The following is a 25,575-nucleotide window of genomic DNA, read 5'->3' as shown; positions in this document are numbered from 1 at the left end:
TTGTATTATGATTTATATATTTAGAATTTTTATTTGTGTCTGTGTATAATCTCTTGTTGCTTTTAAAAAAATCCTTTTTTGGGGGGGGAATTTGAACTCATAGGAAAATTGTAAGAATAATACGAAGAACTCTTTTACACTCTTACCCACATTCACCATTGGTTAACACTTTGCCACATATGCTTTATCACATTTTCTTTCTCTGTACATAATATTTTTTTAATCTGAACCATTTGGGACATCATACTCCTTTACCCATAAACATTCAATGTATATTTCTCAAAATAAATATATTCACTTAAATAAAACCACAGTATAGTTATCAAAATCAGAAAATTTTAATATTAATACAATACTGTTATCTGATTTATAGGTCTTATTCAGATTTCTACCAATGGTCCTAATGATAGCCACAATAGCTTTTTCCTCCTAATCCAGAAACCAATCCAAGATTATACATCACTTTTAGTTTCCAAAACTTTTCAGTCTCTTTTAATCTGGAATAGTTTTTCAGCCTTTCTTTGTCTTTCTAGACACTGGCACTTTTTAGGAGTACACATCATTTATTTTGTTGACCGTCCTTCATTTTTGGTATATCTGGTGTTTCTTTTGTTCAAATTCAGGTCATGCATTTTTGGCAGAAATGTATGTAAGTGATGTGTCCTCTCAATATCAGGAGTCATGTGATGCTCACTTGTTCCATTATTGGTATTAGTTTTGATCACTTGGTTACATGGATCTGCCAGGTTTCTTCAGTATAAAGTTATTTTTTCCTTTTGTAGTTAAATAATTTGTGGGGAGATTTTAAGACTGTATAGTATCTCCTTCCCCATCTAACTTGCACCATTAGTTTTAATGTCCATTGATGAGTCATACTTGAGTTAATACTGTTATGGTGTGAAATAGTGCTTTTCTAATTCCATTAGTTTCTTCTGCATTTATTGACATTCTATTGTGATGAAGAGCTTTTACTTTATTTTTGGACTTACGGATTTTTATTTTTTTCATTGAGTTCTAATTCATCACTGTAATTTATTTTGATGTTCAAACTATTTCAGATTTGGTCATTTGGATTCTGTCTTAGTTCAGGCTGTCAAAACAAAATATCATAGACTGGGTGGCTTAAGCAACAAAAATTTATTTTCTTGCAGTTCTGGAGACTGAAAGTCTAAGACCAGGATGTGCCAGCACAGTTGGTTTCTGGTGAGAAATTCCTAATTTACAGATGGCCACCTTCTCACTATGCTGACAAGGCAGAGAATGACGGAAGCTCTCTGGGCGCTAATCTCAGCATGAGGGTCCCCATCCTTATGACCTCATCTAAACCTAACTATATACCAAAGCCCCATGTCCAAACACCATCACTTTGGACGTTAGGACTTCAACATACAATTTGGTATGTGGGGTGGAGCACACTTCAGTTTTTTGTTTTGTTTTGGAGCCCAACATGGGGCCTGAACTCAAGAGCTTAAGATCAAAACCTGAGTTGAGATCAGGAGTTGGATGCTTAACCGATTGAGTCACCCCGGTGCCCCTTTTGTTTTTTAAATTTTAATAGTTCTATGTTTAGAAGCTCTGTTTTATTATTTTTCAAGTCTGTGTATTTTTTTTACATGGTTTCTTATTCTTAGAGTTTTGATTCCTTTTTCTAACTTTGATTATTTTAACATACTTAACATACTCTTTTAAATTACCATTCTCTCTTCTCAGATTTTGAGGATTTTTAATCTTGCTGTTTGTTGTTGTGTTTGCTGACTCACGGTAGATTTTTATTTTAATTCTGAATTCATCAAGTTTTTTCTGTAAGATTTTTTTGTGGCTCAAATTGTGAGGGTGTCTTTCCAAAACAGTTTTGCGTTTGCTTCTTCCAGGAACCTCATGAGTCTTTGGTATGAGACTGATCTTTATGTTAATTTCTCTGTTTGGAATTCCCCACACGTTATGGGTAATGCACATTTGAACCCCCAACCCAAATGAGCAGCTGGGCTCTTGGGTTTGAATTCTTAAGGGACTTTTTTCTTTCTTCCTACTGAGAGCCCAAGCAGAGACAGACTTTGTTGTTATCCTTCTCCTGTGCTTGTGGGTCGCTTTTTTTGTTTGTTTTTATTTTTACTTTACTGAGGGCACAGTCCTTTCCAGGGCCCTAGTTTTATCCAGGGATCTCTGTTCCAATGTATTGTTTTGAGTTGTACCAAGATCTGTTCACCTATCCTCTAGTAATTTTAAAACCTCAAACATTTAGTTTGCAGAGGCCAATTTCTCCCCTTCCCCATCCCTTCTATTTTTATCTTTGTGCCCCTGTTGGTGGAAGCCTCAACCCTGCTTTTCCCTTTCCCTTCAATTGTGGTACCCAGGGTTTTACTTCTGTTTTTTGTGGACTCAGCTGTTTTTAGGTTTACAGAAAAATTGAGCAAAAATACAGAGTCTCTGGGGTGCCTGAGTGGCTCAGTTACTTAAGCATCCCACCCTTGGTTTTGCCTCAGGTCATGATCTCAGGGCTGTGAGATCGGGCCCTGCATTGGGCTCCTCGCTGGGTGTGGAGCCTGCTTGGTATTCTCTCTCCCTCTGCCCCTCCTCCCTCTCTAAAAAAAAGTACAGAGTTCCTATATACCCCTATTAATATCTTGCATTAGTGCAATACATTTGTTAAAATTAACAAAATGGTATTGATCCATTATTATTAACTAAAGTCTATTACATTAATGGATTTAAGTTTACACACTAGGGCTCACTCTTGGTATTGTAAATGCTGTGGGCTTGGACAAATGTATTACACATATATCCATCATTGTATTTTATAGAGTATTTTCACTGCTTTGAAAATTATCTGAGTCTACCTCTACCCCCTGAGCCCACCCCTGGCAACCACTGATCTTTTAACTGTCTCTGTAGTTTTGCCTTTTCCAGAATGCCATATAATTAGGTCATAGGTATGTAGGCTTTTTTTTTTTTAAGACTTTATTCATTTATTTGAGAGAGAGAGTGAGAGAGAGCACGAGTGAAGAGCAGAGGGAGAAGGAAAAGCAGGCTCCCTGCTGAGCAAGGAGCCTGACACTGGGCTCCATCCCAGGACCCCAAGATCATGACCCGAGCCGAAGGCAGATGTTTAACCGACACAATCACTCAGATGGCCCACCATGTAGACTTTTCACACTGCCTTCTTTCACTTAGCAATATGCATTTAAGGTTCCTTCAAGTCTTTTTGTGGCTTGATACAGCTCATTTGCTTTTTTATCACTGAATAAATATTCCTGTGTATAATCGTACCATAGTTTACATATCCATTCACCTATTGATTGACATCTTGGTTGCTTCCAGGTTTTAGCAGTTATGAATAAAGCTGCTGTAAACATCTGTGTGCAGGTTTTTGTGTGGACCTAAGTTTTCAACTCATTTGGGTAAATATCAAGGAGTGCAATTGCTGGATCATGTGGTAAGACTGTTTAGCTTTGTAAGGAACTGCCCGGCTATCATCCAGAGCGCCTGCACCGTTTTGCATTCCCAACAGCAGCATATCCTGTTCCTGTTGCTCGGCATCCTTGCTAGCATTGATGTTGTCAGTGTTTTGGATTTGGGCCATTCTAATGGGTGTGTTGTGGTATCGTTGTTTTAATTTACAGTTCCCCAGTGACCTCTGATGTTGAGCATCTTGTCATACGCTTATTTTCCATCTGTATATCTTTTTTAATGAGGCGTTCGCTCAGATCTTCTGTCCTTTCAAAATCGGATTGGTTGTCTTATTGTTGAGTTTTAAGAGTTCTTTGTATATTTTAGGGACGCCTGGGTGGCTCAGTCAGTTAAGCATCTGCCTTCGGCTCAGGTCATGGTCCCGAATTGGGCTCCTTGCTCAGCGGGGAGCCTGCTTCTCCTTCTGTCTGCTGCTCCCCCCCCGCCCCGCTTGTGCACGCTCTCTCACTCTGTCTCTGACAAATACATAAATAAAATCTTAAAATAAAAAAAGTTCTTTGTATATTTTGGATATAGGGCCTTTATCAGCTATGTGTTTTGCAAATATTTTCTCCCAGTCTGTAGCTTGTCTTTTCATTCTCTTTGTAGTGTCTTTAGCAGAACAGAAGTTTTTTAATTTAGCAAAGTCCAGCTTATCAGGTTTTTTGTGGTTGTTGATCATGCCTTTGGTGTTATATCTAAAAACTCACTTCCAAATCCAAACCAGAGTCACCTAGATTTTCATTTATCTTCTAAAACTTGTTATAGTTTTGCATTTTACACGTAGGTCTTGATCCATTTGAGTTAATTTTGGGAGAAGTATAAGGTCTGTGTCTAGATTTCTTTCTTTCTCCAGGTCGATCCTTCCTTCCTTCCTTCCTATCTACCTATGCAGAAGGAAGGAAGGTAACAAACCTTGGTTTGTTACAACCTATGGTTGTCCAGTTGATTCAGTACCATTTGTTGAAAAGACCATCCTTTTTGCAATATTGCCCTTGCTCCTTTGTCAGAGGTCACTTGACTGTATTTGTGTAAATCTGTTTCTGGGTTCTTGTATTAGTTTGTTAGAGCTTTCTAACAAAGAATCACTGACTGGGTGGCCTAGCCAATGGAAATTTATTTTCTCAAAGTTCTTGGAGGCTAGCAGTCTGATATCAAGATGTCGGCAGGGTTAGTTTCTTAGGAGGATTCTCTCCTTGGCTTATAAATGGCTGTTCTTTTCTTGGTGTCTTTACATGTTCTTCCCTCTGACTGTTCATATTCAAACACAGGTAGTTTGAGATTAATAGGAAGTGGTAATTTGGAGTCAAATACAGCAGAGAACTAGGAGAGGTAAGTACTGGGAGACCAATGAGTCTAGTTAGGAGGATATTCGTGCTGTCTGTAGAGTCATTTTCTTGAGAGGTTGGAATGGTTGTCAAAGAATCCTGATTGCAGGTGATTCAGAAGCATGAGGTAGACGTTATTTCCATTTTATAGATGTGGATACTGAGGCACAAAAGGAAAGGTCAAGAATAGGCCCAAAGTCATACATCTAGTAAGTGGTAAAACTGGGATTTGACTTCAGGCAGTCTTAACTCCAGAACCTATGCTTTGTAGTCACTGTTTGCTACAGAGAGGTAGTTGAGACCAAAATATGTCTTGAGAAACTGTCTCCAGGAACAAATTAAATATGATAGAAATAAAGGAACCACTGAAGATGTTTGAACTGAAGTGTGGATAAGGAGCTACTTCATGGCAGGGACCACTTAGTCCCATGGTGGATAGGCAGGTGTGATGTAGGGTGGACAAATAATCTTCAGTCTGATATTTCATATTATCTGGAATGTCTTGTCCCTATCCAAGAGTGAATGGTAATGATGTGACTTCATTTAACAGGGGAAGTTTTGGACGTAGATGCCCTAGAAGAAGTTGAGTGAAGAGAGATGTGGAGTTAGATTTTGGGCGAGTTGATTGAGATATAATACATTTAAGTAGAAAGGTGTTGTCCCATCCCCCTCACCTCTCTGCCCCTGAAGTGGTAGACTAGTAGATTTGAAGGGACTGATAGGGAGTTATAGTTAAAGAGCACACTTGAAAACAGGAATTATTCAGTGATGGGAGCATAGGTAAGGGACATCTTTTGTCCTTATTTTTCAAAGGAAGAAAAGCTCTTTTTTTTTTTTTTAAGATTTTTATTTATTTGACAGAGAGAGACAGCGAGAGAGGGAACACAAGCAGGGGGAGAGGGAGAAGCAGGTTTCCTGCCAAGCAGGGAGCCCGATGCAGGGCTGGATCCCAGGACTCCTAGATCATGACCTGAGCCGAAGGCAGACGCTTAACCAACTGAGCCACCCAGGTGCCCCAGGAAGAAAAGCTCTTATCTAACTTTCTTTTCACTTTTAATATCCAAGGAATTCAAGATTCATGGTTTCAAGCTTTCTTTTGAGGCATATTAAATGAATGAATGAAATACGATACAAAAGACCTGCGATGTAAGTATACTTGTTTGTGGAAGTTATAGTCTTCAGGAAAAGGTTTGGTATTGCAAGTTACTGAATATTTTTTAGTTGAGACAGGTAAAACTAATGGAGTAAATACAGGTAAAGATTACCCACTGTTGTTGTTATGAGTTTTCTTTCAACATCTATGCATCCTTAAAATCCATTTTTGGATTCCTATTATCCTTACAGTGCCTCAGGAATAGATGACTTACGATCTCTCACTGTCCCTATGTATTCCTCTCCCTCCATGTCATTCTTAGGAAGTGACAAAGTTGACGAAAATAAGAAAGCATTGAAGGTGCTGAGTGATAAACCGGATGGACAGTGTCATTATTAAAACCTGTTCATCTTTCCCTTCTTTATTCCTTGCTCACCCCATGCTCCACCACCCTTCCTTCCTTCAATAAAAACTTAAACCCCAAACCTTCGAAGAGCATCAAGTAGAGACTATAAAGCCTATTGTAGAAAACTGCCACACACAGTTATGTTGTTTTTTGAATGTCATTCAGCTTGAACAGTAATGTCAGTCATTGTCATTTTTATTTCAGTCATTGTGTTGACATTTTTCTTTTGGGGTCTCCTGTTTCTGGTTAGTGCTGTGATGTTGATAACACTACTAGGAAGAGGTTTTGATTTGGAATGTTGAGGTTTTTTTTTCCTTCAGTAAACTGTGGTTATATGAGGTTCTACAAACTTTTTTCCTTCAAAAACCAAAATTGAAGGTTTCTGTTAATTACTGGGCAGAGTTGCTATTTTTATGTTAGGTTTAAATTGTTTGTGTTGAGATTTCTTCACCTGTTTGTATCATGTTATGCAGTATTTGAATTAAAATTTAAAGAGTATTTCTATAACAACTTTTATAAGAAGTGATCATATAAAACATGTGAAATTTAATTAGACTGTGTTTTACAAGAGTTTAGACAAAGTATTTTAAAAATATAATTTAACTTATTTTGCTGGTTCTTAGAAAAGTCTGGAAACTAAGCTTATGGGATATAATTATTTTTTAGCAACATTGTTTGCAGAAATTATTTATTTACCAGATATGATCAGCTGTTTGGGAGACAAATACCTTTTTATTTATCAGCCAAGATTTAAAGTCACCCTTTTAAACTCATAACATTAAAAAAATATTTAAATTGTTGAATTCTTTAGTTAAGATCATCATTTGATTATTTTTTAAAGATTTTATTTATTTACCTGAAAGAGAGAGAGAGAGAGAGAGAGCGCGTGCGCGCGCATGTGCACAGGCAAGAAGGGGCAGAGCCTGAGAGAGAGAGAGAGAGAGAGCGCGCATGTGCACAGGCAGGAAGGGGCAGAGCCTGAGAGAGAGAGAGAGAGAGAGAGAGAGCGCACGCGCATGTGCACAGGCAGGAAGGGGCAGAGCCTGAGAGAGAGAGAGAGAGAGCGCACGCGCATGTGCACAGGCAGGAAGGGGCAGAGCCTGAGAGAGGGAGAGAGAGAGAGCGCATGTGCACAGGCAGGAAGGGGCAGAGCCTGAGAGAGAGAGAGGGAGAGAGAGAGAGCGCACGCGCATGTGCACAGGCAGGAAGGGGCAGAGCCTGAGAGAGAGAGGGAGAGAGAGAGCGCATGTGCACAGGCAGGAAGGGGCAGAGCCTGAGAGAGAGAGCGCGCGCATGTGCACAGGCAGGAAGGGGCAGAGCCTGAGAGAGAGAGAGAGAGAGCGCGCACATGTGCATGGGCAGGAAGGGGCAGAGGCGGAGGGAGAGAGAGAGAGAGAGAGAGAGCACGCGCGCATGTGCTCGGGCAGGAAGGGGCAGAGGCGGAGGGAGCAGGAGAAGCAGAATCCCCACTGAGCAGGACCCTGAGCTCCCGACCTGAGCTGAAAGCAGACGCTTAACCAGCTGAACTACCCAGGTGCCCCTCTTTAGTTAAGATTTTTTGAAGATAAACTTTATTTTAGAGTAATTTTAGATTTATAAAAAAAATGACAAAGATACTAGAGTTTCTGTCGTACTCCTGACCCAGTTTCCCCCCTTCTGTTAACCTCTCACCTGACCGTGGTGCGTGTGTCACAACTAAGGAACCAGTTAGCATGTCACTGTTAGCCAAACTCCACAGCTTATTTGGATTTCATTAGTTTTCCCCTAATGTCCCTTTTCTGTCTCAGGATCCCTGCAGGATAGTATATTACATTTAGTCATCATCTTTTTAAGCAGAATTTTCTGGTCTCTTGGCAGTTTCATAGACTTTGTTTTTGATGACCTTAGCAATTTTGAGGAGCGCTGATCGGGTATTTTGTAGTGTGTTTCTCAATTTAGATTTGGTGTTTTTCTCATGGTTAAACTGGGTTATGAATTTTGGGGAGGATAAAGTATCCATGCTAATTAACATGACTTATCGCTAGTGATGGTAACCTGACAGTGGTAATATTTTCTAGGTTTCTATACTTTATATAAAGTTATTTTTTCCCACTTTTCCATGTTGTGCGTTCTGAAAGCAAATTACCAAACTCAGCCCCACACTTAGGGGGTTAAGTTTTATCTTTTTGAGGGAGGAAGTAACTACATAAGTTACTTGGAATTCCTCTGTATGGAGATTTATATTTTTGCCCTTTAGTTATTTTATATCTAATAGATTTATGGATATTTATTTTATACTTTGGGTTATAATCCAGTAGTCAAGTTGTTCACATTGTTTCAACTTAGCCATTGGGAGCTCTTTCAGGTTGTCTGTTGTTTCCCTTTGATGATGTCCATCCTTTTGTTTTTAACAATTCCTGACTTTCTGGCAGTATAGATGTTCCAGGCTCATCATGTATATTCCCTGCCCAAGCCTTATAACCAGCCATTTCTCTAAGGATCCCTGGTTCCTTTTAGTGGAAATAGAATAAGAACATGATACAGGCTTTGGGTGTATTTATTGTTACTGGTGTGTATTACTTCAAGGCCCTCTCAGTGCATAGAGCCAAGAAATTATTACTGAATTACTGTATCACTAACCTAGCTAAATATATATGTAACTAACCCATCTATACATACATATAATTATTTCTGTATCTAACAGTATCTATTTTAAGCTGAACATGAGTTCATACTGCTGTCTCCAAATCTAATCTACTGCCACATGGTTCATTCTAGCCTTCCCCCAATGTTTATCTGTAGCCTCCTTCTCCATTAGTGAGAAACCTGGCTCCCGCCATTCGCCATCCATTTACATATTTGTTCATTCTCAGTATATCTGTATAGCTTTTAAAGAATTGTCATAACTCTGTAAGTTTTCAAACCAAACTGTTCTCATAGTTTTTAAGTTGCCAGTTCACTCTTTGAAATAATAAGGACAGTTATTATTATTATTACTATATACCACGTGTGAAGTGTTGGTAAGACCAAAATTGGTAGTAAATTAATCCGTGGTATAATGTAGGAACTGTAATTGTCCCTTTTTTACAGATGAGAAGAGAGGGGCACAAAAAGCTGTAGTCCAGGAGTCCCCGGCTTGTAAATGGCAGAGCAGCAGTCTGCCTGTGGGGTCCATGCATTTGGCTACACTGCCAAAAGTAGGTGTGTGAACATGGAGCTATACATCTGTCATGTTTGTTTCTAATTTTTAGAAAAGTATTATTTTCTGCCAAGGAGGGGCAGAAGTGATTCAGTGATAATCAGAAAAATCCCAAGTCTCCCCCTGAACAAGAGAAGGGACAGTGGTTAGAAAAGAGTAAATTTCCTTAAAAAGCCACTGTGGAGAAATGGATCTTATACTTAGGAGATAAGGTAGTTTGTTTTCTTCTGGTTTTTGAGGAGATTGTGCTTGTGAGGAAAGTAGTTGATGCTTTTGAAAATGTTCTGGAATTAACAGCTTTCCCCCCCCCAAACCACCCCACCACAATTGCCAGAAGATTATTTTTTCCTTCTGGTAGAAGCATGTGGTTCTCACCCTCTTCACATATGTCTCTTGCACAGAGGGGAGAGGAGTGGGTCAGGATTGCAGTTAGCAAAGGCGTTTAGCTGGCTGCTGATCAAGAACCAAATCAGTTGAAGGGATTTCTTTATTAACCTGCCAGAAACATCTAATCTATTCTGTTTCACCAGCGCCTGTTTAGCACTTGGTTTCATTGGTCAGCTTATATAGAAAAGCCTAGCTGTTCTGGAGCATTGTTTTCAAACACTGCTGTCCCCTTCTCCCCAGCATCTGACTTAAATTTTAACAGCTTTATTGAGAGAGAATTCACATACCATACAATTCACCCATTTAAAGTATACAATTCAATAAGTTGTACAACCAGTCTGACTTAAATGTGAGTCTTAAAATCAGAGACAAGATAGTGATAGATGGAATTTACTCTTCCAAATGTTGATTTATAATTTATTTATATATATTTTTTCTTTTTTTACAATCAGCACAGAGTCTCTGTCCCCCCGTCAGTGAGTTCATCATCTCTGTATAATTCTTTTTATGTTAACTGCTATTACTGGAAACCAAAGGTGACTGTTTCTGCCTAACATTATTAACTTGTAAAGATTGGAGAGACATTAAAACCATTAGAAACTATCAGAATGTGGTTTAATTCTCATTGAAATAATGCACACAGTTGCCTTGTTTTCACCATAATTCCATTTTCCCTTCTCTTCTTTACTCTTTTTCTCCCACTCAGTTTTAAGGGCATTTAGTCTCATAAACCTGTTTCAACTAAATCATAATTGAGTTGAAACTAGGTTGTATTTATTGCTTGTCTACCAATAAGTGCAAAAGGAAAGCTCTTTTTTGTGTGTGCCAATAAGTCCCATTTCTTTAGTGTGGAGCATGTTAAATTTCTCCTGTTGCCTAAGCAAAGTCAGATCAGTTAGTGTAGAAAATGTAACTTTAATCATTAATTTTGATGCATCTTCAGTTGGACCACATGATTCTTAAATGATGGCCATACATTTGGAACTGTTTGAGAACCATAACTCTAAAAAAGCACCTCACATCCTGGAGGACTTTGGACTTTACCAAGTACAGGCTGTCATTTGACAGAAAAGAAAATCTGGTTGTGAACCATACCCAAGTTAGAGGCCATTGCACTTGGCTTATGGGATTGCGCATAGCCTCTTGAACTTCTTAGTTCTTCCAAAATCTGTTGGCGACAGTAGTCATGAGTCTTTTTCAATTTAGGTCTTAATTTTGGATAAATAAATTACCATTATTTAATGAATTACCACTCACATAATATTTGGTATCAGATACGTTGTTTTGGTGTTGGTAAGAATATAATATAGTCTCCCCACTGATTCTGTACCCAGTTCAGTCCGTCCTCTGTGCTGATCTGGTCCCTGTGGTCAAGGCGTGAGGATAATGATGGAGACACATTAAGGTTGGTTCTGCTCCTGGCTCCCTTGTTACTTAGTAAATGATTGTGGTTTGGTTACTTAACCACTTAGGGCTATAGTTTTTCTTCTTCTCATTCAAGGAATTTAGCCTGGGTCTTTTACTCCCACAGTGTGCTCTTTGATGAATTTCTTTATAACCTAGGTAAATCTGTATGTCAGGATTCAGTTTCTGCTTTTCCTAAGGGGAAGAAAACACATATAATCATTTCTTGGGTCTCTCTACTGGTGACTTCAGGCAGGTAGACAGAAATTAGTTATATGTAATAGACATTGAGAAGGTGGAAAAAATCTTTAAAATTATTGCAGTGGCAGTTTGGTATCTGCCAAGTAGATACTGCTCAGTCTGATGGCCAAGTAGGAATTTATTGTCTTGACCTAGATTGCTGCATTTGAATTTAAGCTCTACTGGTTTTTAGCTTTGTGACCTTGAGCACCTAATTTACTTCTCTGTACCTCAGTTTCATTTGTAATGGGGGAATGATTAATATTACTTACCTCAAAAGGTTGTTGTGAGGTTTAAATAATAAAGCATTTAAATCTTAGTATAGTACCCTGCACATACTAAGTACTTCATAAGTGTTAACTGTAACTGCGATAGTATTTGTTCCTGTTTTTTTTTCTTTACGTAAGCTCTGCGTCCAACATGGGGCTTGAACTCACAACCCCAAGATCAAGAGTTGCATGCTCTGCTGACTGAGCCAGCCAGGTGCCCCTGTTTGTTCCTGTTCTTTATTGTTACCTAAGTTTGAGCCTGTATTCATTCATTTATTTTAGGCTTTTTTTGTAATATCAGCCCGACTCAGTCATATTTCCTCTACCACATCATCCACATTTTTGTTTTCCCTCCTGCATAGCACTAAACAATCTGGTATTTTCTTGTTTTTGTGTCCTCCAACTGGAATGTAAGCTTTTTTTTTTTTAACTGACAGAGACACAGCGAGAGAGGGAACTCAAGCAGGGGGAGTGGGAGAGGGAGAAGCAGGCTTCCTGCTAAGCAGGGAGCCCCACGTGGGGCTTGATCCCAGGACTCTGGGATCATGACCTGAGCTGAAGGCAGATGCTTAACGACTGAGCCACCTAGGTGCCCCTGGAATCTAAGCTTTATAGGATCACGGACCTTCTCCATACTATTCATTGTTACACCTCTAGCTTCTAGCATAGTGCCTTGAACAATGTAGTCGCTCAGTAAATATTTTGGAGGAAGCCATTAATTGCTACATTTAATTGTTCAGTGTCTATATCCAAGGGAAGATGGCATTGACTTTGCAGCCAGGTATGGTGGACATTTTGGCCTTCTCAGGAGCTATTTTGTGGTCTTTTTTTGAGGTCTCTGACCTTCTGGCTATTAGTAGATTTTGCCTCTGGAAGTATGTTCTCCTCTGACTTGATTCTTCTTATTTTGTTTAGTACATTAGTGCAGAGTTTGTTTTCTGGAACATGAGATGCTTAAAATGATACTTAATTAAAAGATTAAAGGATTCTGTGACCAAATGAGTTTGGGAACTGATACTATCCCCTTCCTCCATTTGGAGATTTGCATTATATAGTAGCATAGTGAAGACTCTGAGAAGTCCTGTAGTAGATGTACTTTTTAACTTTGATTTATTTTCTTAAATTAGTTGATCATGAACTTAACAAATTTATTTATTTATTCTTTTACCTAATGACTATAATATCCCAGTTCCACAGAATGCAGTTTGGGAAATGCAGGGCTAGCCTACTGCTAAAAGTCTCGTTTACCTTTACTGGTTCCTTTCCATGTAAAATTATAATTTCAGGAAAATTAAAATTAAATAGTGTGAAAGGACTTTGAGAACTCTCTAGAGTGCCATAAGGGATGACTTGTCAGGCATTTAAACCTACTCCTTTTAGCCACCATGTAAATGTGGTAGCAGATATCCTTGGAATCTGAAGGCATTCCATTTCCCTTTCTGCAGACTTCACATTTTTTCAGTGCTAATAATCCCACTTCTTCTTACCCATAGAATTACTTTTTCAACTCTGGAAGACTTGTGTGCTCATGTGTAGAACAGTGTCTGTATCAAACTGGATGAATGATGAAGCCCTTGCTGGATCAAAGTTCCCTAGTCCTATCTACTTTGTCACAGCCTCACCAGTCTCACCTGGTCTTCCGGGAGAATGGACTTTCAGAATTCTAATATTGTAGTTTTACCATATAACAAAGACATGAAGTGTAAGCTAATAATAGCTTTGTGTTCCGACACCTAGTACCACACCTGGCATGTAATTGGCTCCCAATAAGTATTTAATAACCAAAAAAGACACTGAAATCATGCACCATTCTCTTTTACATAGTGAAATGGAGTTAAGAGAGGGAATGTAATTTGGTATATTCAATCTGGATTGTGCACTGTAACTGTGTGGTATCATTTTTAAATAGGAAAAATGCAGGCAAAACATCTGTATTGTGCCAGCAGTAAGGGAGTCAAATTTACTGGCTGTCTGTACTCGGCTTTTAAATTAGATCTCAAATAACAGCTTTAACTAAAAATAGAGGTCGTGAAGACTTCCTTCTTGGATGTGGATGTCCATTTTCTAGTACTCAGGAAATTCACTCTCAAAGGCATAAAATTATAGAGTATACTTTACTTTTAAAAATTACTGTTTAATTATCGTCCTGTATTTAAAATGACATTGGGTTGTGACCATTTATCTACAACTTTAAGTAAAACGGTATAGTGACATCAAAATTTTTGGTCCTTTTAAACACATTTAATTATTTCTAAAAGTTTTATGTAATGCCTATGTACATTATATGGTGTGGATATATTTCATTTGAATGGAAAACTAGTATAAAAGAGCAATGCTAGAACATTAGTATCAATAACTATGATATATATGTTCCTTTAATGTCATTATACCACATAGCCCTTATGTATTTCTTTTTTTTTTAAGATTTAGAGAGAGAGCGGGTGTTGCTCGTGCAAGGTGGGGAGACAAAGGGTGAGAGAGGGAAAGAAGCAGACTCCCCACTGAGCACGGAGCCTGGCAGGGGGCTCAATCTCATGACCCTGAAATCACGACCTGAGCGGAAATCAAGGGTCGGATGCTCAAATGACTAAGTCACCCAGGCACTCCAGCTTTTATGTATTTCAAATGGCTATTTCCTATATTTTGGTTTAATTGCTAGGTAAGAAAGTTTCACTTTTGAGAAGTTAGAAAGCTTTTCAAAAGTTAGAAAAATGTTTTTATATTTCATATTATTAAAAGTATTAAGTTATGATCTTCAACCAAAGACCTTTTATTTTTTTTTAAAGATTTTATTCATTTGAGAAAGAGGGAGGGAGAGAGCATGAGCAGGGGGAGGGGCAGGAGGAGAGGGAGAAACAGACTCCCTGCCGAGCAGGGAACCCGAGGCTGTGCGATGCAGGGCTGGATCAGGGCTGGATCCCAGGACTGGCATCATGACCTGAGCTGAAGGTAGATGCTTAACTGACTGAGCTACACAGGCACTCCCCAACCAAAGACTTTTTTAAAAAAGATAATCCTTTAAATACCATATTTGTAGGGGCACCTGGGTGGCTCAGTCAGTTATGTGTCTCACTCTTGATCTTGGCTTAGGTCTTTTTTTTTTTAAGACTTTATTTATTTGAAAGAGAAAAAGAACAGCGGGGGGAGAGGCAGAGGGAAAAGAAGTAAACTCCTTGCTGAGCGGGGAGCCTGACACAGGGCTTGATCCAGGAACCCTGTGGTCATGACCTGGGCCTAAGGCAGATGCTTAACTGACAGAGCCCCCCAGGCACCCCTCAGCTCAGGTCTTGATCTCAGGGTGGTGAGTTCAAGCCCTGCATTGGGCTTCATGCTGGGCATGGAGCCTACTTAAGAAAAAGAAAAATATATATCATTTTTATTATAAGTAAATTAATGTTTGTCTCTTGAAGACAAATTCTGTTTTTCTTCATACACTTGAGTGTTTGTTCTAAAATCATGTAATAAGATTCTTGGCTGTTAGAGTTTAATAACTATAATGGTTTCAGTAGAATTTGTTATTGTAATGTATGGGCACAGAACCAAAATTTATGTAGATAATAAAGCTTTAAAAAAAATTCTAAGATATTTTTCAATATTACCAGTTGCTTTGTTGTGATTATATTACTCTAAATTATTAAAGTTGGGCACAGGTTGTTGCATGAATAGAGGGAACTCAGAATTCTTGGTTCTGGCTGTTTGTGGTGTATCATGCCCATCCATCTAGGATTCTTCTGCCTCTTTTACTTAAATAATGCAATTGACCGGTTCCTGAACTAGAAATCAGCCTTATTGTTAAAAGACAGAGTAGTAGGCCTTCTTCCACTATTCTAAATTACTGTCCTCTCACTCAGACCTAGGTGTAATTGAAACCAAAGAGATTAGCCAAAGTTATCTCTCTGATCTAATCAGAAAAAAACTAAAAAATGCTGGACATAAACCCGTGCAGCATTTTGTGTTTCAGTGCATGGGGAGGTTTTCAAAGTACCATTAGCAATAGAAATGCCTCTCTGCTATTTTCAGTGCATTATTGGAACTAGCACTTGGAAACTGTCTGTTTATGCACTGTCGACCCTCTTAAAGCTATTCCTTCCCTTAACCACACTGTCTTTATCTTAGTGCCGTGAATTAGAGGTTTGTCTTTACATTTATTATAGTACTTGGTAAACAGGCATTTATATAGACTCTAACATAACCACCAATTCCGTGTAGAATCTGGGTAATTATTCTTAGTCTGTCTCTGTCCATAGTGTTAAATTGCTCTGTCTTCTTTAGTTTTTACCTCTGAGTTTATTGCAGTATCTACTTTTTCTTCTGATTTCTGCTCTTCACACTAAATTTTTCTGGATAAATCCAGATTGGCTCAGTGTTTATACTGAAGCATTGAATCCAGTTTCAAGTGAATCTTCATTGAGGCTTTGCAGTATTGCTCATCTTTGATTCCCTTTCATATTTCCATCCAGTACCTATTTTCAAGCCAAATTTCATTTACTCAAGACTCTGCATTTGGTTTTTAAAAATTAAACATAAATTCAGTTCAGTTAATTGTACATGTATGGAACACTTAATATGCAAAAGCACTACTCTACTATGTCTTGGGTATAAAAATATGAATAAGACATTCTGGGAACTCACAGTCTTAACAGGGAGACAGACATACAAATAAGCATAACAACTGTGATTTTACTTTAGAAGTATATTTTAAGTTCTGTGATGTGGTATGAATACAGATTCTGCTTGAGAATGCCAAGAAAAGTTGCAATGTGGGGGGAAAGTGACCTTGAAGTTTTCTTTTTTCTTTTTAAAAAATACTTTATGGAGGTATAATTGACATACAGTAAATTGCACATTTAAATTGTATGATTTAAATTTTTACATATGTATATACCTGTGAAGCCATCACCTCAGTCAAAATAATAAATATATGTGTAATCCTCAAAAGTTTCTTCATGCCCCCAAGTAATCTTTTTTGTCCCTAACTAGTCTCCAGGGAACCACTGATTTGCTTTTTGTCAGTTTAGATTAGTGTGCATTTTCTAGAATTTTATATGCATGGAATCATAAGGTATGTACTCTTCTGTTTGGCTTCTTTTACTTAATTATTGTGAGATTCGTCCTTGTTGCATGTATCAGTAGTTTTTTACTTTTTTCTTGCTGTGTATTGTTCCTTTGTAGGGGTATAACACAATTTGTTTATTCACTCATGACTCCTATTCATGCTATTTTTGTTGTGTTTAAGAAATAATTTGCCAAACTCAAGGTCACTGCGGTTCTCTCTTATGATTTCTTCCTGAAATATACTTTTAAATAGTTTTTCCAGCTTTGCTGATGTATAGTTTACAAACCCTGAAAATTACCCAGGACTGTATTAATACAGTCTGATTTATACAGTTGTGTTTCTCAGAAAACAAGAAAGAACAAAAAATAAAAAGATTAAGCATTCACCCCAAAGAATCAGAAAAAGGGCAGAGTAAACTCATTGGCACTGGAAGACATGTAAATAAAAAGGAGGGACAGGAATTAAATAGGAAGAAAAAATTTTTATTTTTTTATTTTTAAAGATTTTATTTTATTTATTTATTTGACAGACAGAGACAGAGAGGGAACCCAAGCAGGGGGAGTGGGAGAGGGAGAAGCAGGCTTCCTGTGGAGCAGGGAGCCCGATGTGGGGCTCCATCCCAGGACCCTGGGATCATGACCTGAGGCGAGGGCGGATGCTTAAAGACTAAGCCACCCAGGCACCCCGGAAGGAAAAATTTTTAAAAAGTTGATTAATAAAACCTAAAGCTTTGTATTTGAAAAGATATGTGAGAAAGATAAGTTTCTAACAAGATCACATAAGACATAAAAAAAGAAGGCGTAAATAGTTTTTATTAATTATTATTAGGAACAGAGAGAGGGCATACCTACCAATATAGCAAATATTTAAAAACTCATAAGGGAATGTTACAAGCAATTTATGCTAATAAAAGTGAAGTCTTAGATGCAGGGATTGTAAAGTCAAGTCAGGGTCTAGGCTGGAGACTGTTGTTAGTGTTGCAGAGAAGAGATAATGGTGGCCAGAACTCCAGGGCATGAGGAGTGGAAACAGAAATAAAAGGACATTTATAATTCTGTGAATGGAGAGGTGGGGAATGGCAGGGAAGGGTTAAAGTGTTAGGTTGAGGTATATTGCGGGGCAAGTGGGATTGTCTAGTTGTGGGTCTTGAGCTTATAGGAGAAGTCTGAGTAAAGGATCTGCTTATTTTGCCACAGGATTGGTTGTTTTTTTTTTTTTATTTTTAAGATTTTATTTATTTGAGAGAGAGAGCACAAACAGGAGGAGCAGCAGAGGGAGAGGTTAGAAGCAGGCTCTCAATGGAGCAGGGAGCCGGATGCAGGGCTCAATCCCAGGACCCTGGGATCATGACCTGAGCCGAAGGCAGACACGACTGAGCCACCCAGTTGCCCCTGGGATTGGGTTCTTGTTTTTAAATTCACCTGCTTGTTTTTCTTCTATGAGCGTGCCTTTAAGTGTTCCCAGAAATATAAAATACCTTTTTTAAAAATCAGATTAAACCCTTCCCCGTATAAATATTATTTACCCAGCTAGATCTTAGATATGAGAACAAAGAGCCTCCTTAGAGAGCAGTCTCTTGTAATAAACACTAAAACGTATGCTTGTAACAGGAGCCCTTAACTTCTTGGCACAGTTTTTATGTAAGTACTCTGATTTCTCTGAGTGGTGTGGCTACGACTTAGATTCTGATTCTCCAGAAGTCACTGCCAGGCTTATCTGACCCGCTCCGAGGGAGCTGGGGCAGCCTTTACTAGAATATAGCCTGTTTGTCTTAGCTTTCATTTAACTAATGAAGTTCCTAAAACAGTTTTTCTTTTCTTTTTTTTAAAGATTTTATTTATTTATTTGTTTGTTTGTTTATTTATTTATTTATTTGACAGAGAGAGACAACGTGAGAGCAGGAACACGAGCAGGGGGAGTGGGAGAGGGAGAAGCAGGCTTCCCGCGGAGCAGGGAGCCTGATGTGGGGCTCGATCCCAGGAGCCTGGGACCATGACCTGAGCCGAAGGCAGATGCTTAATGACTGAGCCACCCAGGCGCCCCTCTAAAAATGATCCACTTTCACTTGTCAGTGAGGTGCTGAATGTAAACTTTTATTTCCTCCTTCTGGTCCTAAGCAAAACTTTCAGCCACCCAAAGATGGAAGCAAGATGGTTCCTGTGTCCTTTTTTGTTGTATTAGAAGAGAACGTGGCAGGTACTGAAAGTGGCCTTTCCTTTTATGCTTTCATTCCTTGATTGGGTCTAAAGCTGCTGTTTTAGCATAATCCCAGCCTGATCTGCACGGAGCAGGCTGTTACTAAAACCTTTATGTTGTCAGAAGTATTTACTGCCTGTCACAAGTGTTTACTCCTCTTGCTGACTTCTGTTGACCTATAGAGTGCAACTATAAACTTGAACAGGTGAACAGTATGCTTTTTTTGCTGCATAGTACAACATGAGTTTTCAAAGTTAAGACTGTTCTCTAGTTTTAATAGATTCGTTTAAAATTTGGTGTGAACATACAGACAAGTATGATTATATTTGTGATGTTGATGTTTCACACAGTGATTAGTATTGTTGTGATTTCAGTTATTCTTTTTTATTTATTTATTTTGACAGAGAGAGAGATAGCGAGAGAGGGAACCAAGCAGGAGGAGTGGCAGAGGGAGAAGCAGGCTTCCCGCCGAGCAGGGAGCCCGATGCAGGGCTTGATCCCAGGACCCTGGGACCATGACCCGAGCCGAAGGCAGATGCTTAACGACTGAGCCACCCGGGTGCCCCACAGTTATTCTTTTAAATATCACCTAGGAGACTTAAACCATGGTCCAGTAAATTTTTTTGACCAAGTATCAGCCAGGTCACCTTCTTTTCATCTTTCTATTTCAAATTTAATTGTTTTTAACTTAGTTTTTTGAATAATGAATGTATGTACTTACATGGTTGAAAAATCAGAATGCTATTTTTAAAAAGTGTACTCTGAGGAGTCTTGGTCCTGCCTATCTCATCTACTCCTCCTCTCTAGCCCATTACATGTCCTTATTTTTACTAATTTCTGTTTATTCTTCCAGACTTTTTGCAAATAGCTAATTTAAATACTTATTTTATTTCCTCCTCCTTTTAGTCAAAAGATAACATACTACTGTTCTTCACCTTGTTTTCTTTTTCAAGTTTATATCTTGGAGCTCTCTCTCCATATCTGTACATAAAGATCTTCCTTTTTTTTTTTTTTTTTTAAACTGGGTAGTATTCAGTTGTGTGTAGATGCCATAGTTTATTCAAACCATTCTCTGTTGCCAGTTACTTGAATGTGTTCAATCTTTAGCTATTACAATTTCATAGTCAGTAACCTTATTTATGTGTTATTTTTTATGTTTGTGGTGTCTTGTTTATTAGGTTCCTAGAAAATGTGTTGGCTAAGTGAAAGAGTAAAGGCATCTATAATTTTGAAAGGTCTTTTTATATTTCCTTCATGTAAGGGTTGTACGTTTTTCCACCAGCAATGTATAAGGGTCCTTGGAGCATCCATTTCCCTACAGCTTGACTAGAGAGTAGTTGGATTTCCATCAGATTTTGCCCATCAGATAAGAAATACTATCTCGGTGTATTTTTTGGCTTGCATTTCTGTTTTCATGAGTTTGGTTAAGCATCTTATCTGTATATTTAAGGACCATTTGTATTTCTTTTTTCATGTAGTTTGTCCACTTTTCTGTCAGATTGTCTTCTCTGTTTTTAGAAATTCTTTATATGGGTCTATTTCTGTACTTTATATTTTGTCCCATTGGTTTCTCTATTTGCCACTTACACTCTGTTTTACCTTTTGAGGCTTTATAAGAAACTTTAATATCTGTTAGAGCTGTTGTCTCATTGTTCTTTTTCAGAGTTTTCATGGTAATTATTGCTTGTTTATTTTTCAGTAAGATCTTTAGAATCAGCCTGTCTAGTTCCTGGAGGAAAAACAAGTTGGCATTTTTATTGGATTTGTGTCAATTATTATTATTATTTTTTTAAGATTTTATTTATTTGATAGAGAGAGACACAGCGAGAGAGGGAACACAAGCAGGGGGAGTGGGAGAGGGAGAAGCTGGCCTGCAGAGCAGGGAGCCTGATGCGGGGCTTGATCCCAGGACCCTGGGTACATGACCCGAGCTGAAGGCAGACACTTAATGACTGAGCCACCCAGGCACCCCTGGATTTGTGTAAATTATAAATTACCTTAAGAGTTGACACATTTGTGATGTTTACATCTCCAAGAATATGATTATAGCTTTTTCTTCATTCAATTCTACTTTCATTTTTTAAAGAATGATTCTTTTTATTTTATTATTTTTTAAAGATTTTATTTATTTGAGAGAGCATGAGAGAGCACAAGCAGAGGGAGGGGCAAAGGGAGAGGGAGAAGTGGACTCTCCGCTGAGCAGGGAGCCCAATGCGGGGCTCAATCCCTGGTATCCTGACCTGAGCTGAAGGCAGATGCTTAACTGACTGAGCCACTCAGGCGCCCCTCTATTTTCATTTTTAAAGGTTTTTAAAGTTTTCTTTATAAGCTTGCACATTTCTGGTCAAATGAAAGTATACAAATATTTTACAGTTTTGGTGCTATTGGAAATGAGGCATTTTCTTCCTTTAAATCTTCTGTTGTTGTTTACATATATACATATTGGCTGTTGATTTCTGTATGTTCATTTTATAGCCTACCATCTTACTGACTTCTCTTAGATTTGTGTTCAGAATTTTAAATATTGTTTTAGAGCCCATTTGAAAGAGGTGGTCTGTGTTAAATAGCTTGCTTTTTTTACGGGGGTTGGGGGGGGATGTAAAATCTTGGTTGAAAGACCTTGTTTATTACACTATACATTTTTTCTGGTATAGATATGTAGTATGATGAACCCTAGCAAGTTGAAAAAGAATAATATATTTGATTTGAAATTTGAAGGTTTTTATTTGGTGAATGTATTAAGGGTGATAGGAAGTCCAAACATTTACTGGTATGTGATGTAATTTAGTTAAGTCAAATAACTGAGTTGGTACATGTGTTTTTGAATAATTTAGTAATATTTTTTATAGTACAATAGTATTTTTATAATATATCTCATAGAAGCTTCATTGGGTATAATCAAGTTCTTATTTTTTTTCTTTATACAAATATTAAGTATAGGGAATCTATAAGACTTCACTAGTTTGTTTCTTGGCAGATTTTTACTGTGGCTGACCAAGACTTTGCATTAGTGTAGGCCCTACTTGAAGAGTTTTCTGGTCTTTTCATATTTTAGAAACAAAGATCTACTTCCCTGGGAAATAGGAATGGTTTCTTATAAGAAGTGAAGGGAGGGCACTGTTTGGGGATAGTATTTTTGCTGAAATTGTTTTATGAAAAGTGCTTTACTCTGATCTTTTAAAAATTTGGGGCTTGAAGCTAAAGCATGTTGTCTTGAGTGAAATAATATTCCCAGAGTTCAGAAACATAAACTGAATTGTCTTTTATTTTACCCAGGGGGGCTGTCAGTATAAAAATATTTGTATTTCCCTTCCTTGCTTTTCTGATATTTTAATAGTAAGTATACATATATTCTACGCAGTAAACATAATATCCATCATCCTGAACTTTTTAAAAGGCTCTAGTCTTATGGATACTAAACTTTTCAGGTTTTACGTAGAGCATATAAGGAAATATTTTGAAGAGTAATTGAGATCTCAGTCCTTTTTTTTCTTTTTTTTAAGGTAATTGGGGAAGGAATTATTTGATCAAGTGTTTTACTTTATAATAGTGTGCTTGGGTTTCTGATTCTTTGATGGGTGTGAGAAAAGTAAGAAAATTGAAAATTGGAGTAAGTAGAGAATGCCACAGTAGATTTTAATAAAGAGTCTTAAATCACAGTAAAATCTGATGGCACTTAATAGTGAGAAAAGAAGCTGATTGTGTAGTCTAGCCAAGTTGAATTATATAATTTCTCTTTTGTATAAGAGAATAGTTTCAGAGGCATTACATTTTCCTTTTTTAGATATAACATAGTTAATGAAAATCTGATGGCAGACTGTATGTATTGATTGACAAAGTGAACAAAAGCCAGTATTGTCAGATATAGAAAAAGCTACTTGTCTTATTAAAGCCACTGTGAGTTAAAAATGTGTGTGTGTGTTGTTTGGTTAAATCTCTTTTATATACTTGTTTTAGATTTGTCAACAGCAGGCTATCAAGTTTCTACTCTTAATCTCTGTGGAATTTTTTACACTTGAGACCCTTGCGGATGAGATGAGTTTATTGCACATTATATTAGTGCTTTGTTATGAGTTGGTGTTATTTCTTGAATGGAAACAATGGCATTGATCTTTTTTTTTTTGACTGGATAATTAGAATGGTAGAAAGTTTAATTTCATGAGTGTCTGAACTACTAGTATTTGCTCTTACTGCTAACTCAACTGATAGATTCTAATTGCTATGAGAGTGGAACCATTCCTTTTATTTTTGCTTTAGATTATTAAGAGGAAATACAAATCTTTAGTATTTGTATGTGTTTGTGCTTCACAGGCACAAAATCTTGATCAAAAAGCATATATCCTACCTGTAATATCAGATCACAGTTGGGTCATCAGAGAATCCTTCCCTGACTTCCTTTTGCCTAAAGATCTTACAGTTTTTCGTACAGGACAGTATTCAGTTTCCAACCCTGTATTTGTTTTTCTTCTACATTTGACCGTCTTCCCCCAAGAGCTCATTATAAAGAACATCTTGCACAGCTCCTTGCACTCAGTATTTGTTAAGTGAAGCAATTGGTGACTTTGTAAGCATTCTTTAATGTTTTCCTCAAAAATGAAATCTAGGCACAAGTGAAATTCACAATTAAATCTTTTAATTTTGTACATGGCAATTGAAAGTGTATATGGTGTCTGCATAATGAATATTCACTTTCAAAGAATTGTTTTTGAATAACATTCCTGATTATGGGTAACTTGGAATCAAGACAGTCTGGGTTTAAATTTGTTAATTTCTTAGAGTGCCAGTTATGTATTTTGTAAAATAGATGTAATAATAATGGCCTACCTTGTAGGGTCATTGTGGAGTAAATAAGCTTTACACATAAAGCTTCCTGCAGAATGCCTTTCACATAGTAAGTACTTGGGAAGAGGCAGTTCTTTTGTGTTTATTGCTCGTGTGGTATCATCAACATCATTTTGGTTCATATGTTGAATCAAGAATAAAACATTTCCAGGTAGGAAAGCTGTAAAATTACATAAAATTAATATTCTGCTGTGTTAGGGTGCTAAAAATACACTGTTGATTATGAGTTAATATTTTATTAAAGATAACCTAATTTCTAGGTAATTAGTAAATATACTTTTTTGAGGGTTGTAGGATATTTGTAATCATCAAAGATGGATTATACTTTTTGAGCCCTTATGATATTAACATACATAAAAGAGATTGCTGGTTTTCATCTGCTTCACACTAGGAATTCCTGCTAGAGTGGAAGTTGGCAAGGATGACTGAAAGAGCCTGGTATTGGTGTTGCAAAACTGTTGAAGAGATAGCTCATGATCTGAAATGAGGGCTCTGACAAAGTAATATAATCCTGTCAGTCTCATGAATTGTTTGTCTTATAATAGTTAATCTTTATTTATTTATTTTTAAAAGTTTTATATAATTTGAGGGGCACCTAGGTGGCTCAGTCGGTTAAGCGTCTGCCTTTGGCTCAGGTCATGACCTTGGGGTCCTGGGATGGAGCTCCACATAGGGCTCCTTGCTCAGTGGGGAGCCTGCTTCTCCCTCTGCCTCTGCCCCTCCTCACTACTTGTGCTCTCTCTTGCTCACTCTCTCTCAAATAAATAAAATCTTTAAAAAAAATTTATAAAATTCATAAATTTTTATTTGAGAGAGAGCGAGCAAGCAAGAGAGAGAGCGCATGAGGGTGGGGGATGGGTAGAGGGAGCAGGAGAAGCAGGCTCTCCATTGAGCAGGGAGCCTGACGCAGGGATTGATCCCAGGACCCCAGGATCATGACCTAAGCCGAAGGCAGATGCTTAATCGACAGAGCCCCCCCCCAGGTGCCCCAATATTTAATCCTTAAATATGCTTACTTTGAAATGCCAGGATGCTACCTGGAAAATACATATGGTTTAGCAAAGTTGCATTCCTCATATAAATCTATGCCTTTCAATGAGAAGTCTTAGGGACATTCTCTTGTTTTCATGGGAAACCATAAAACTGAAATCTGTGCTTTTATTTGACTCTGTGCATGATATGGTGACACTGCTTAAAGCCTTCAGAGATTGAGAATCTGCCAACACTTTGAATTTTTTAGCCTAAATCATAGATGAATCACATCTTTAGTTTCTTGTGTATAGTTTTTTTTATGTTGTATATGGATTATTGTAGTGCTTTAAAAAGTTATAACGACTTTTTAACACTTTTGCTTTTCTATTTTGTTTCTAACAGTGCATGCCTTTTAAAAAAAATAAAAACTGGGAGGGGCGCCTGGGTGGCTCAGTTGGTTGAGTGTCCAACTCTTGATGGTGGCTTTGGTCTTGATCTGAGGGTCATGAGTTCAAGCCCTGCATTGGGCTTCACGCTTGGTGTGGAGCCTACTTTATTTTATTTATTTATTTATTTTTTTAAAGATTTTATTTATTTATTTGACAGAGAGAGACACAGCGAGAGAGGGAACACAAGTGGGGGGAGTGGGAGAGGGAGAAGCAGGCTTCCCGTGGAGCAGGGAGCCCGATGCGGGGCTCAATCCCAGGACCCTGGGATCATGACCTGAGCTGAAGGCAGACGCTTAATGACTGAGCCA

General features: G+C 37.9%; 1 protein-coding gene and 1 non-coding gene across 4 annotated transcripts in view; one reads left to right on the top strand and one right to left on the bottom strand.

The window, feature by feature from the left end:
- Nucleotides 1-25,575, top strand: part of MAP4K3 (mitogen-activated protein kinase kinase kinase kinase 3) — a 185,700-nt gene that overhangs the window by 13,818 nt on the left and 146,307 nt on the right. The gene's annotated exons all lie outside the window — the stretch shown is intronic.
- LOC113938813 lies at nt 10,266-10,333 on the bottom strand. The gene has a single exon (XR_003525012.1). It is a non-coding gene; the product is annotated as a small nucleolar RNA SNORD43 (small nucleolar RNA).

Source organism: Zalophus californianus, chromosome 8, assembly GCF_009762305.2.
Source record: "Zalophus californianus isolate mZalCal1 chromosome 8, mZalCal1.pri.v2, whole genome shotgun sequence".
NCBI classification, from domain to species: Eukaryota; Metazoa; Chordata; class Mammalia; order Carnivora; family Otariidae; genus Zalophus; species Zalophus californianus.
Note: the sequence above shows the minus strand (reverse complement) of the source record. Positions and strands in the feature narration are given on the sequence as shown.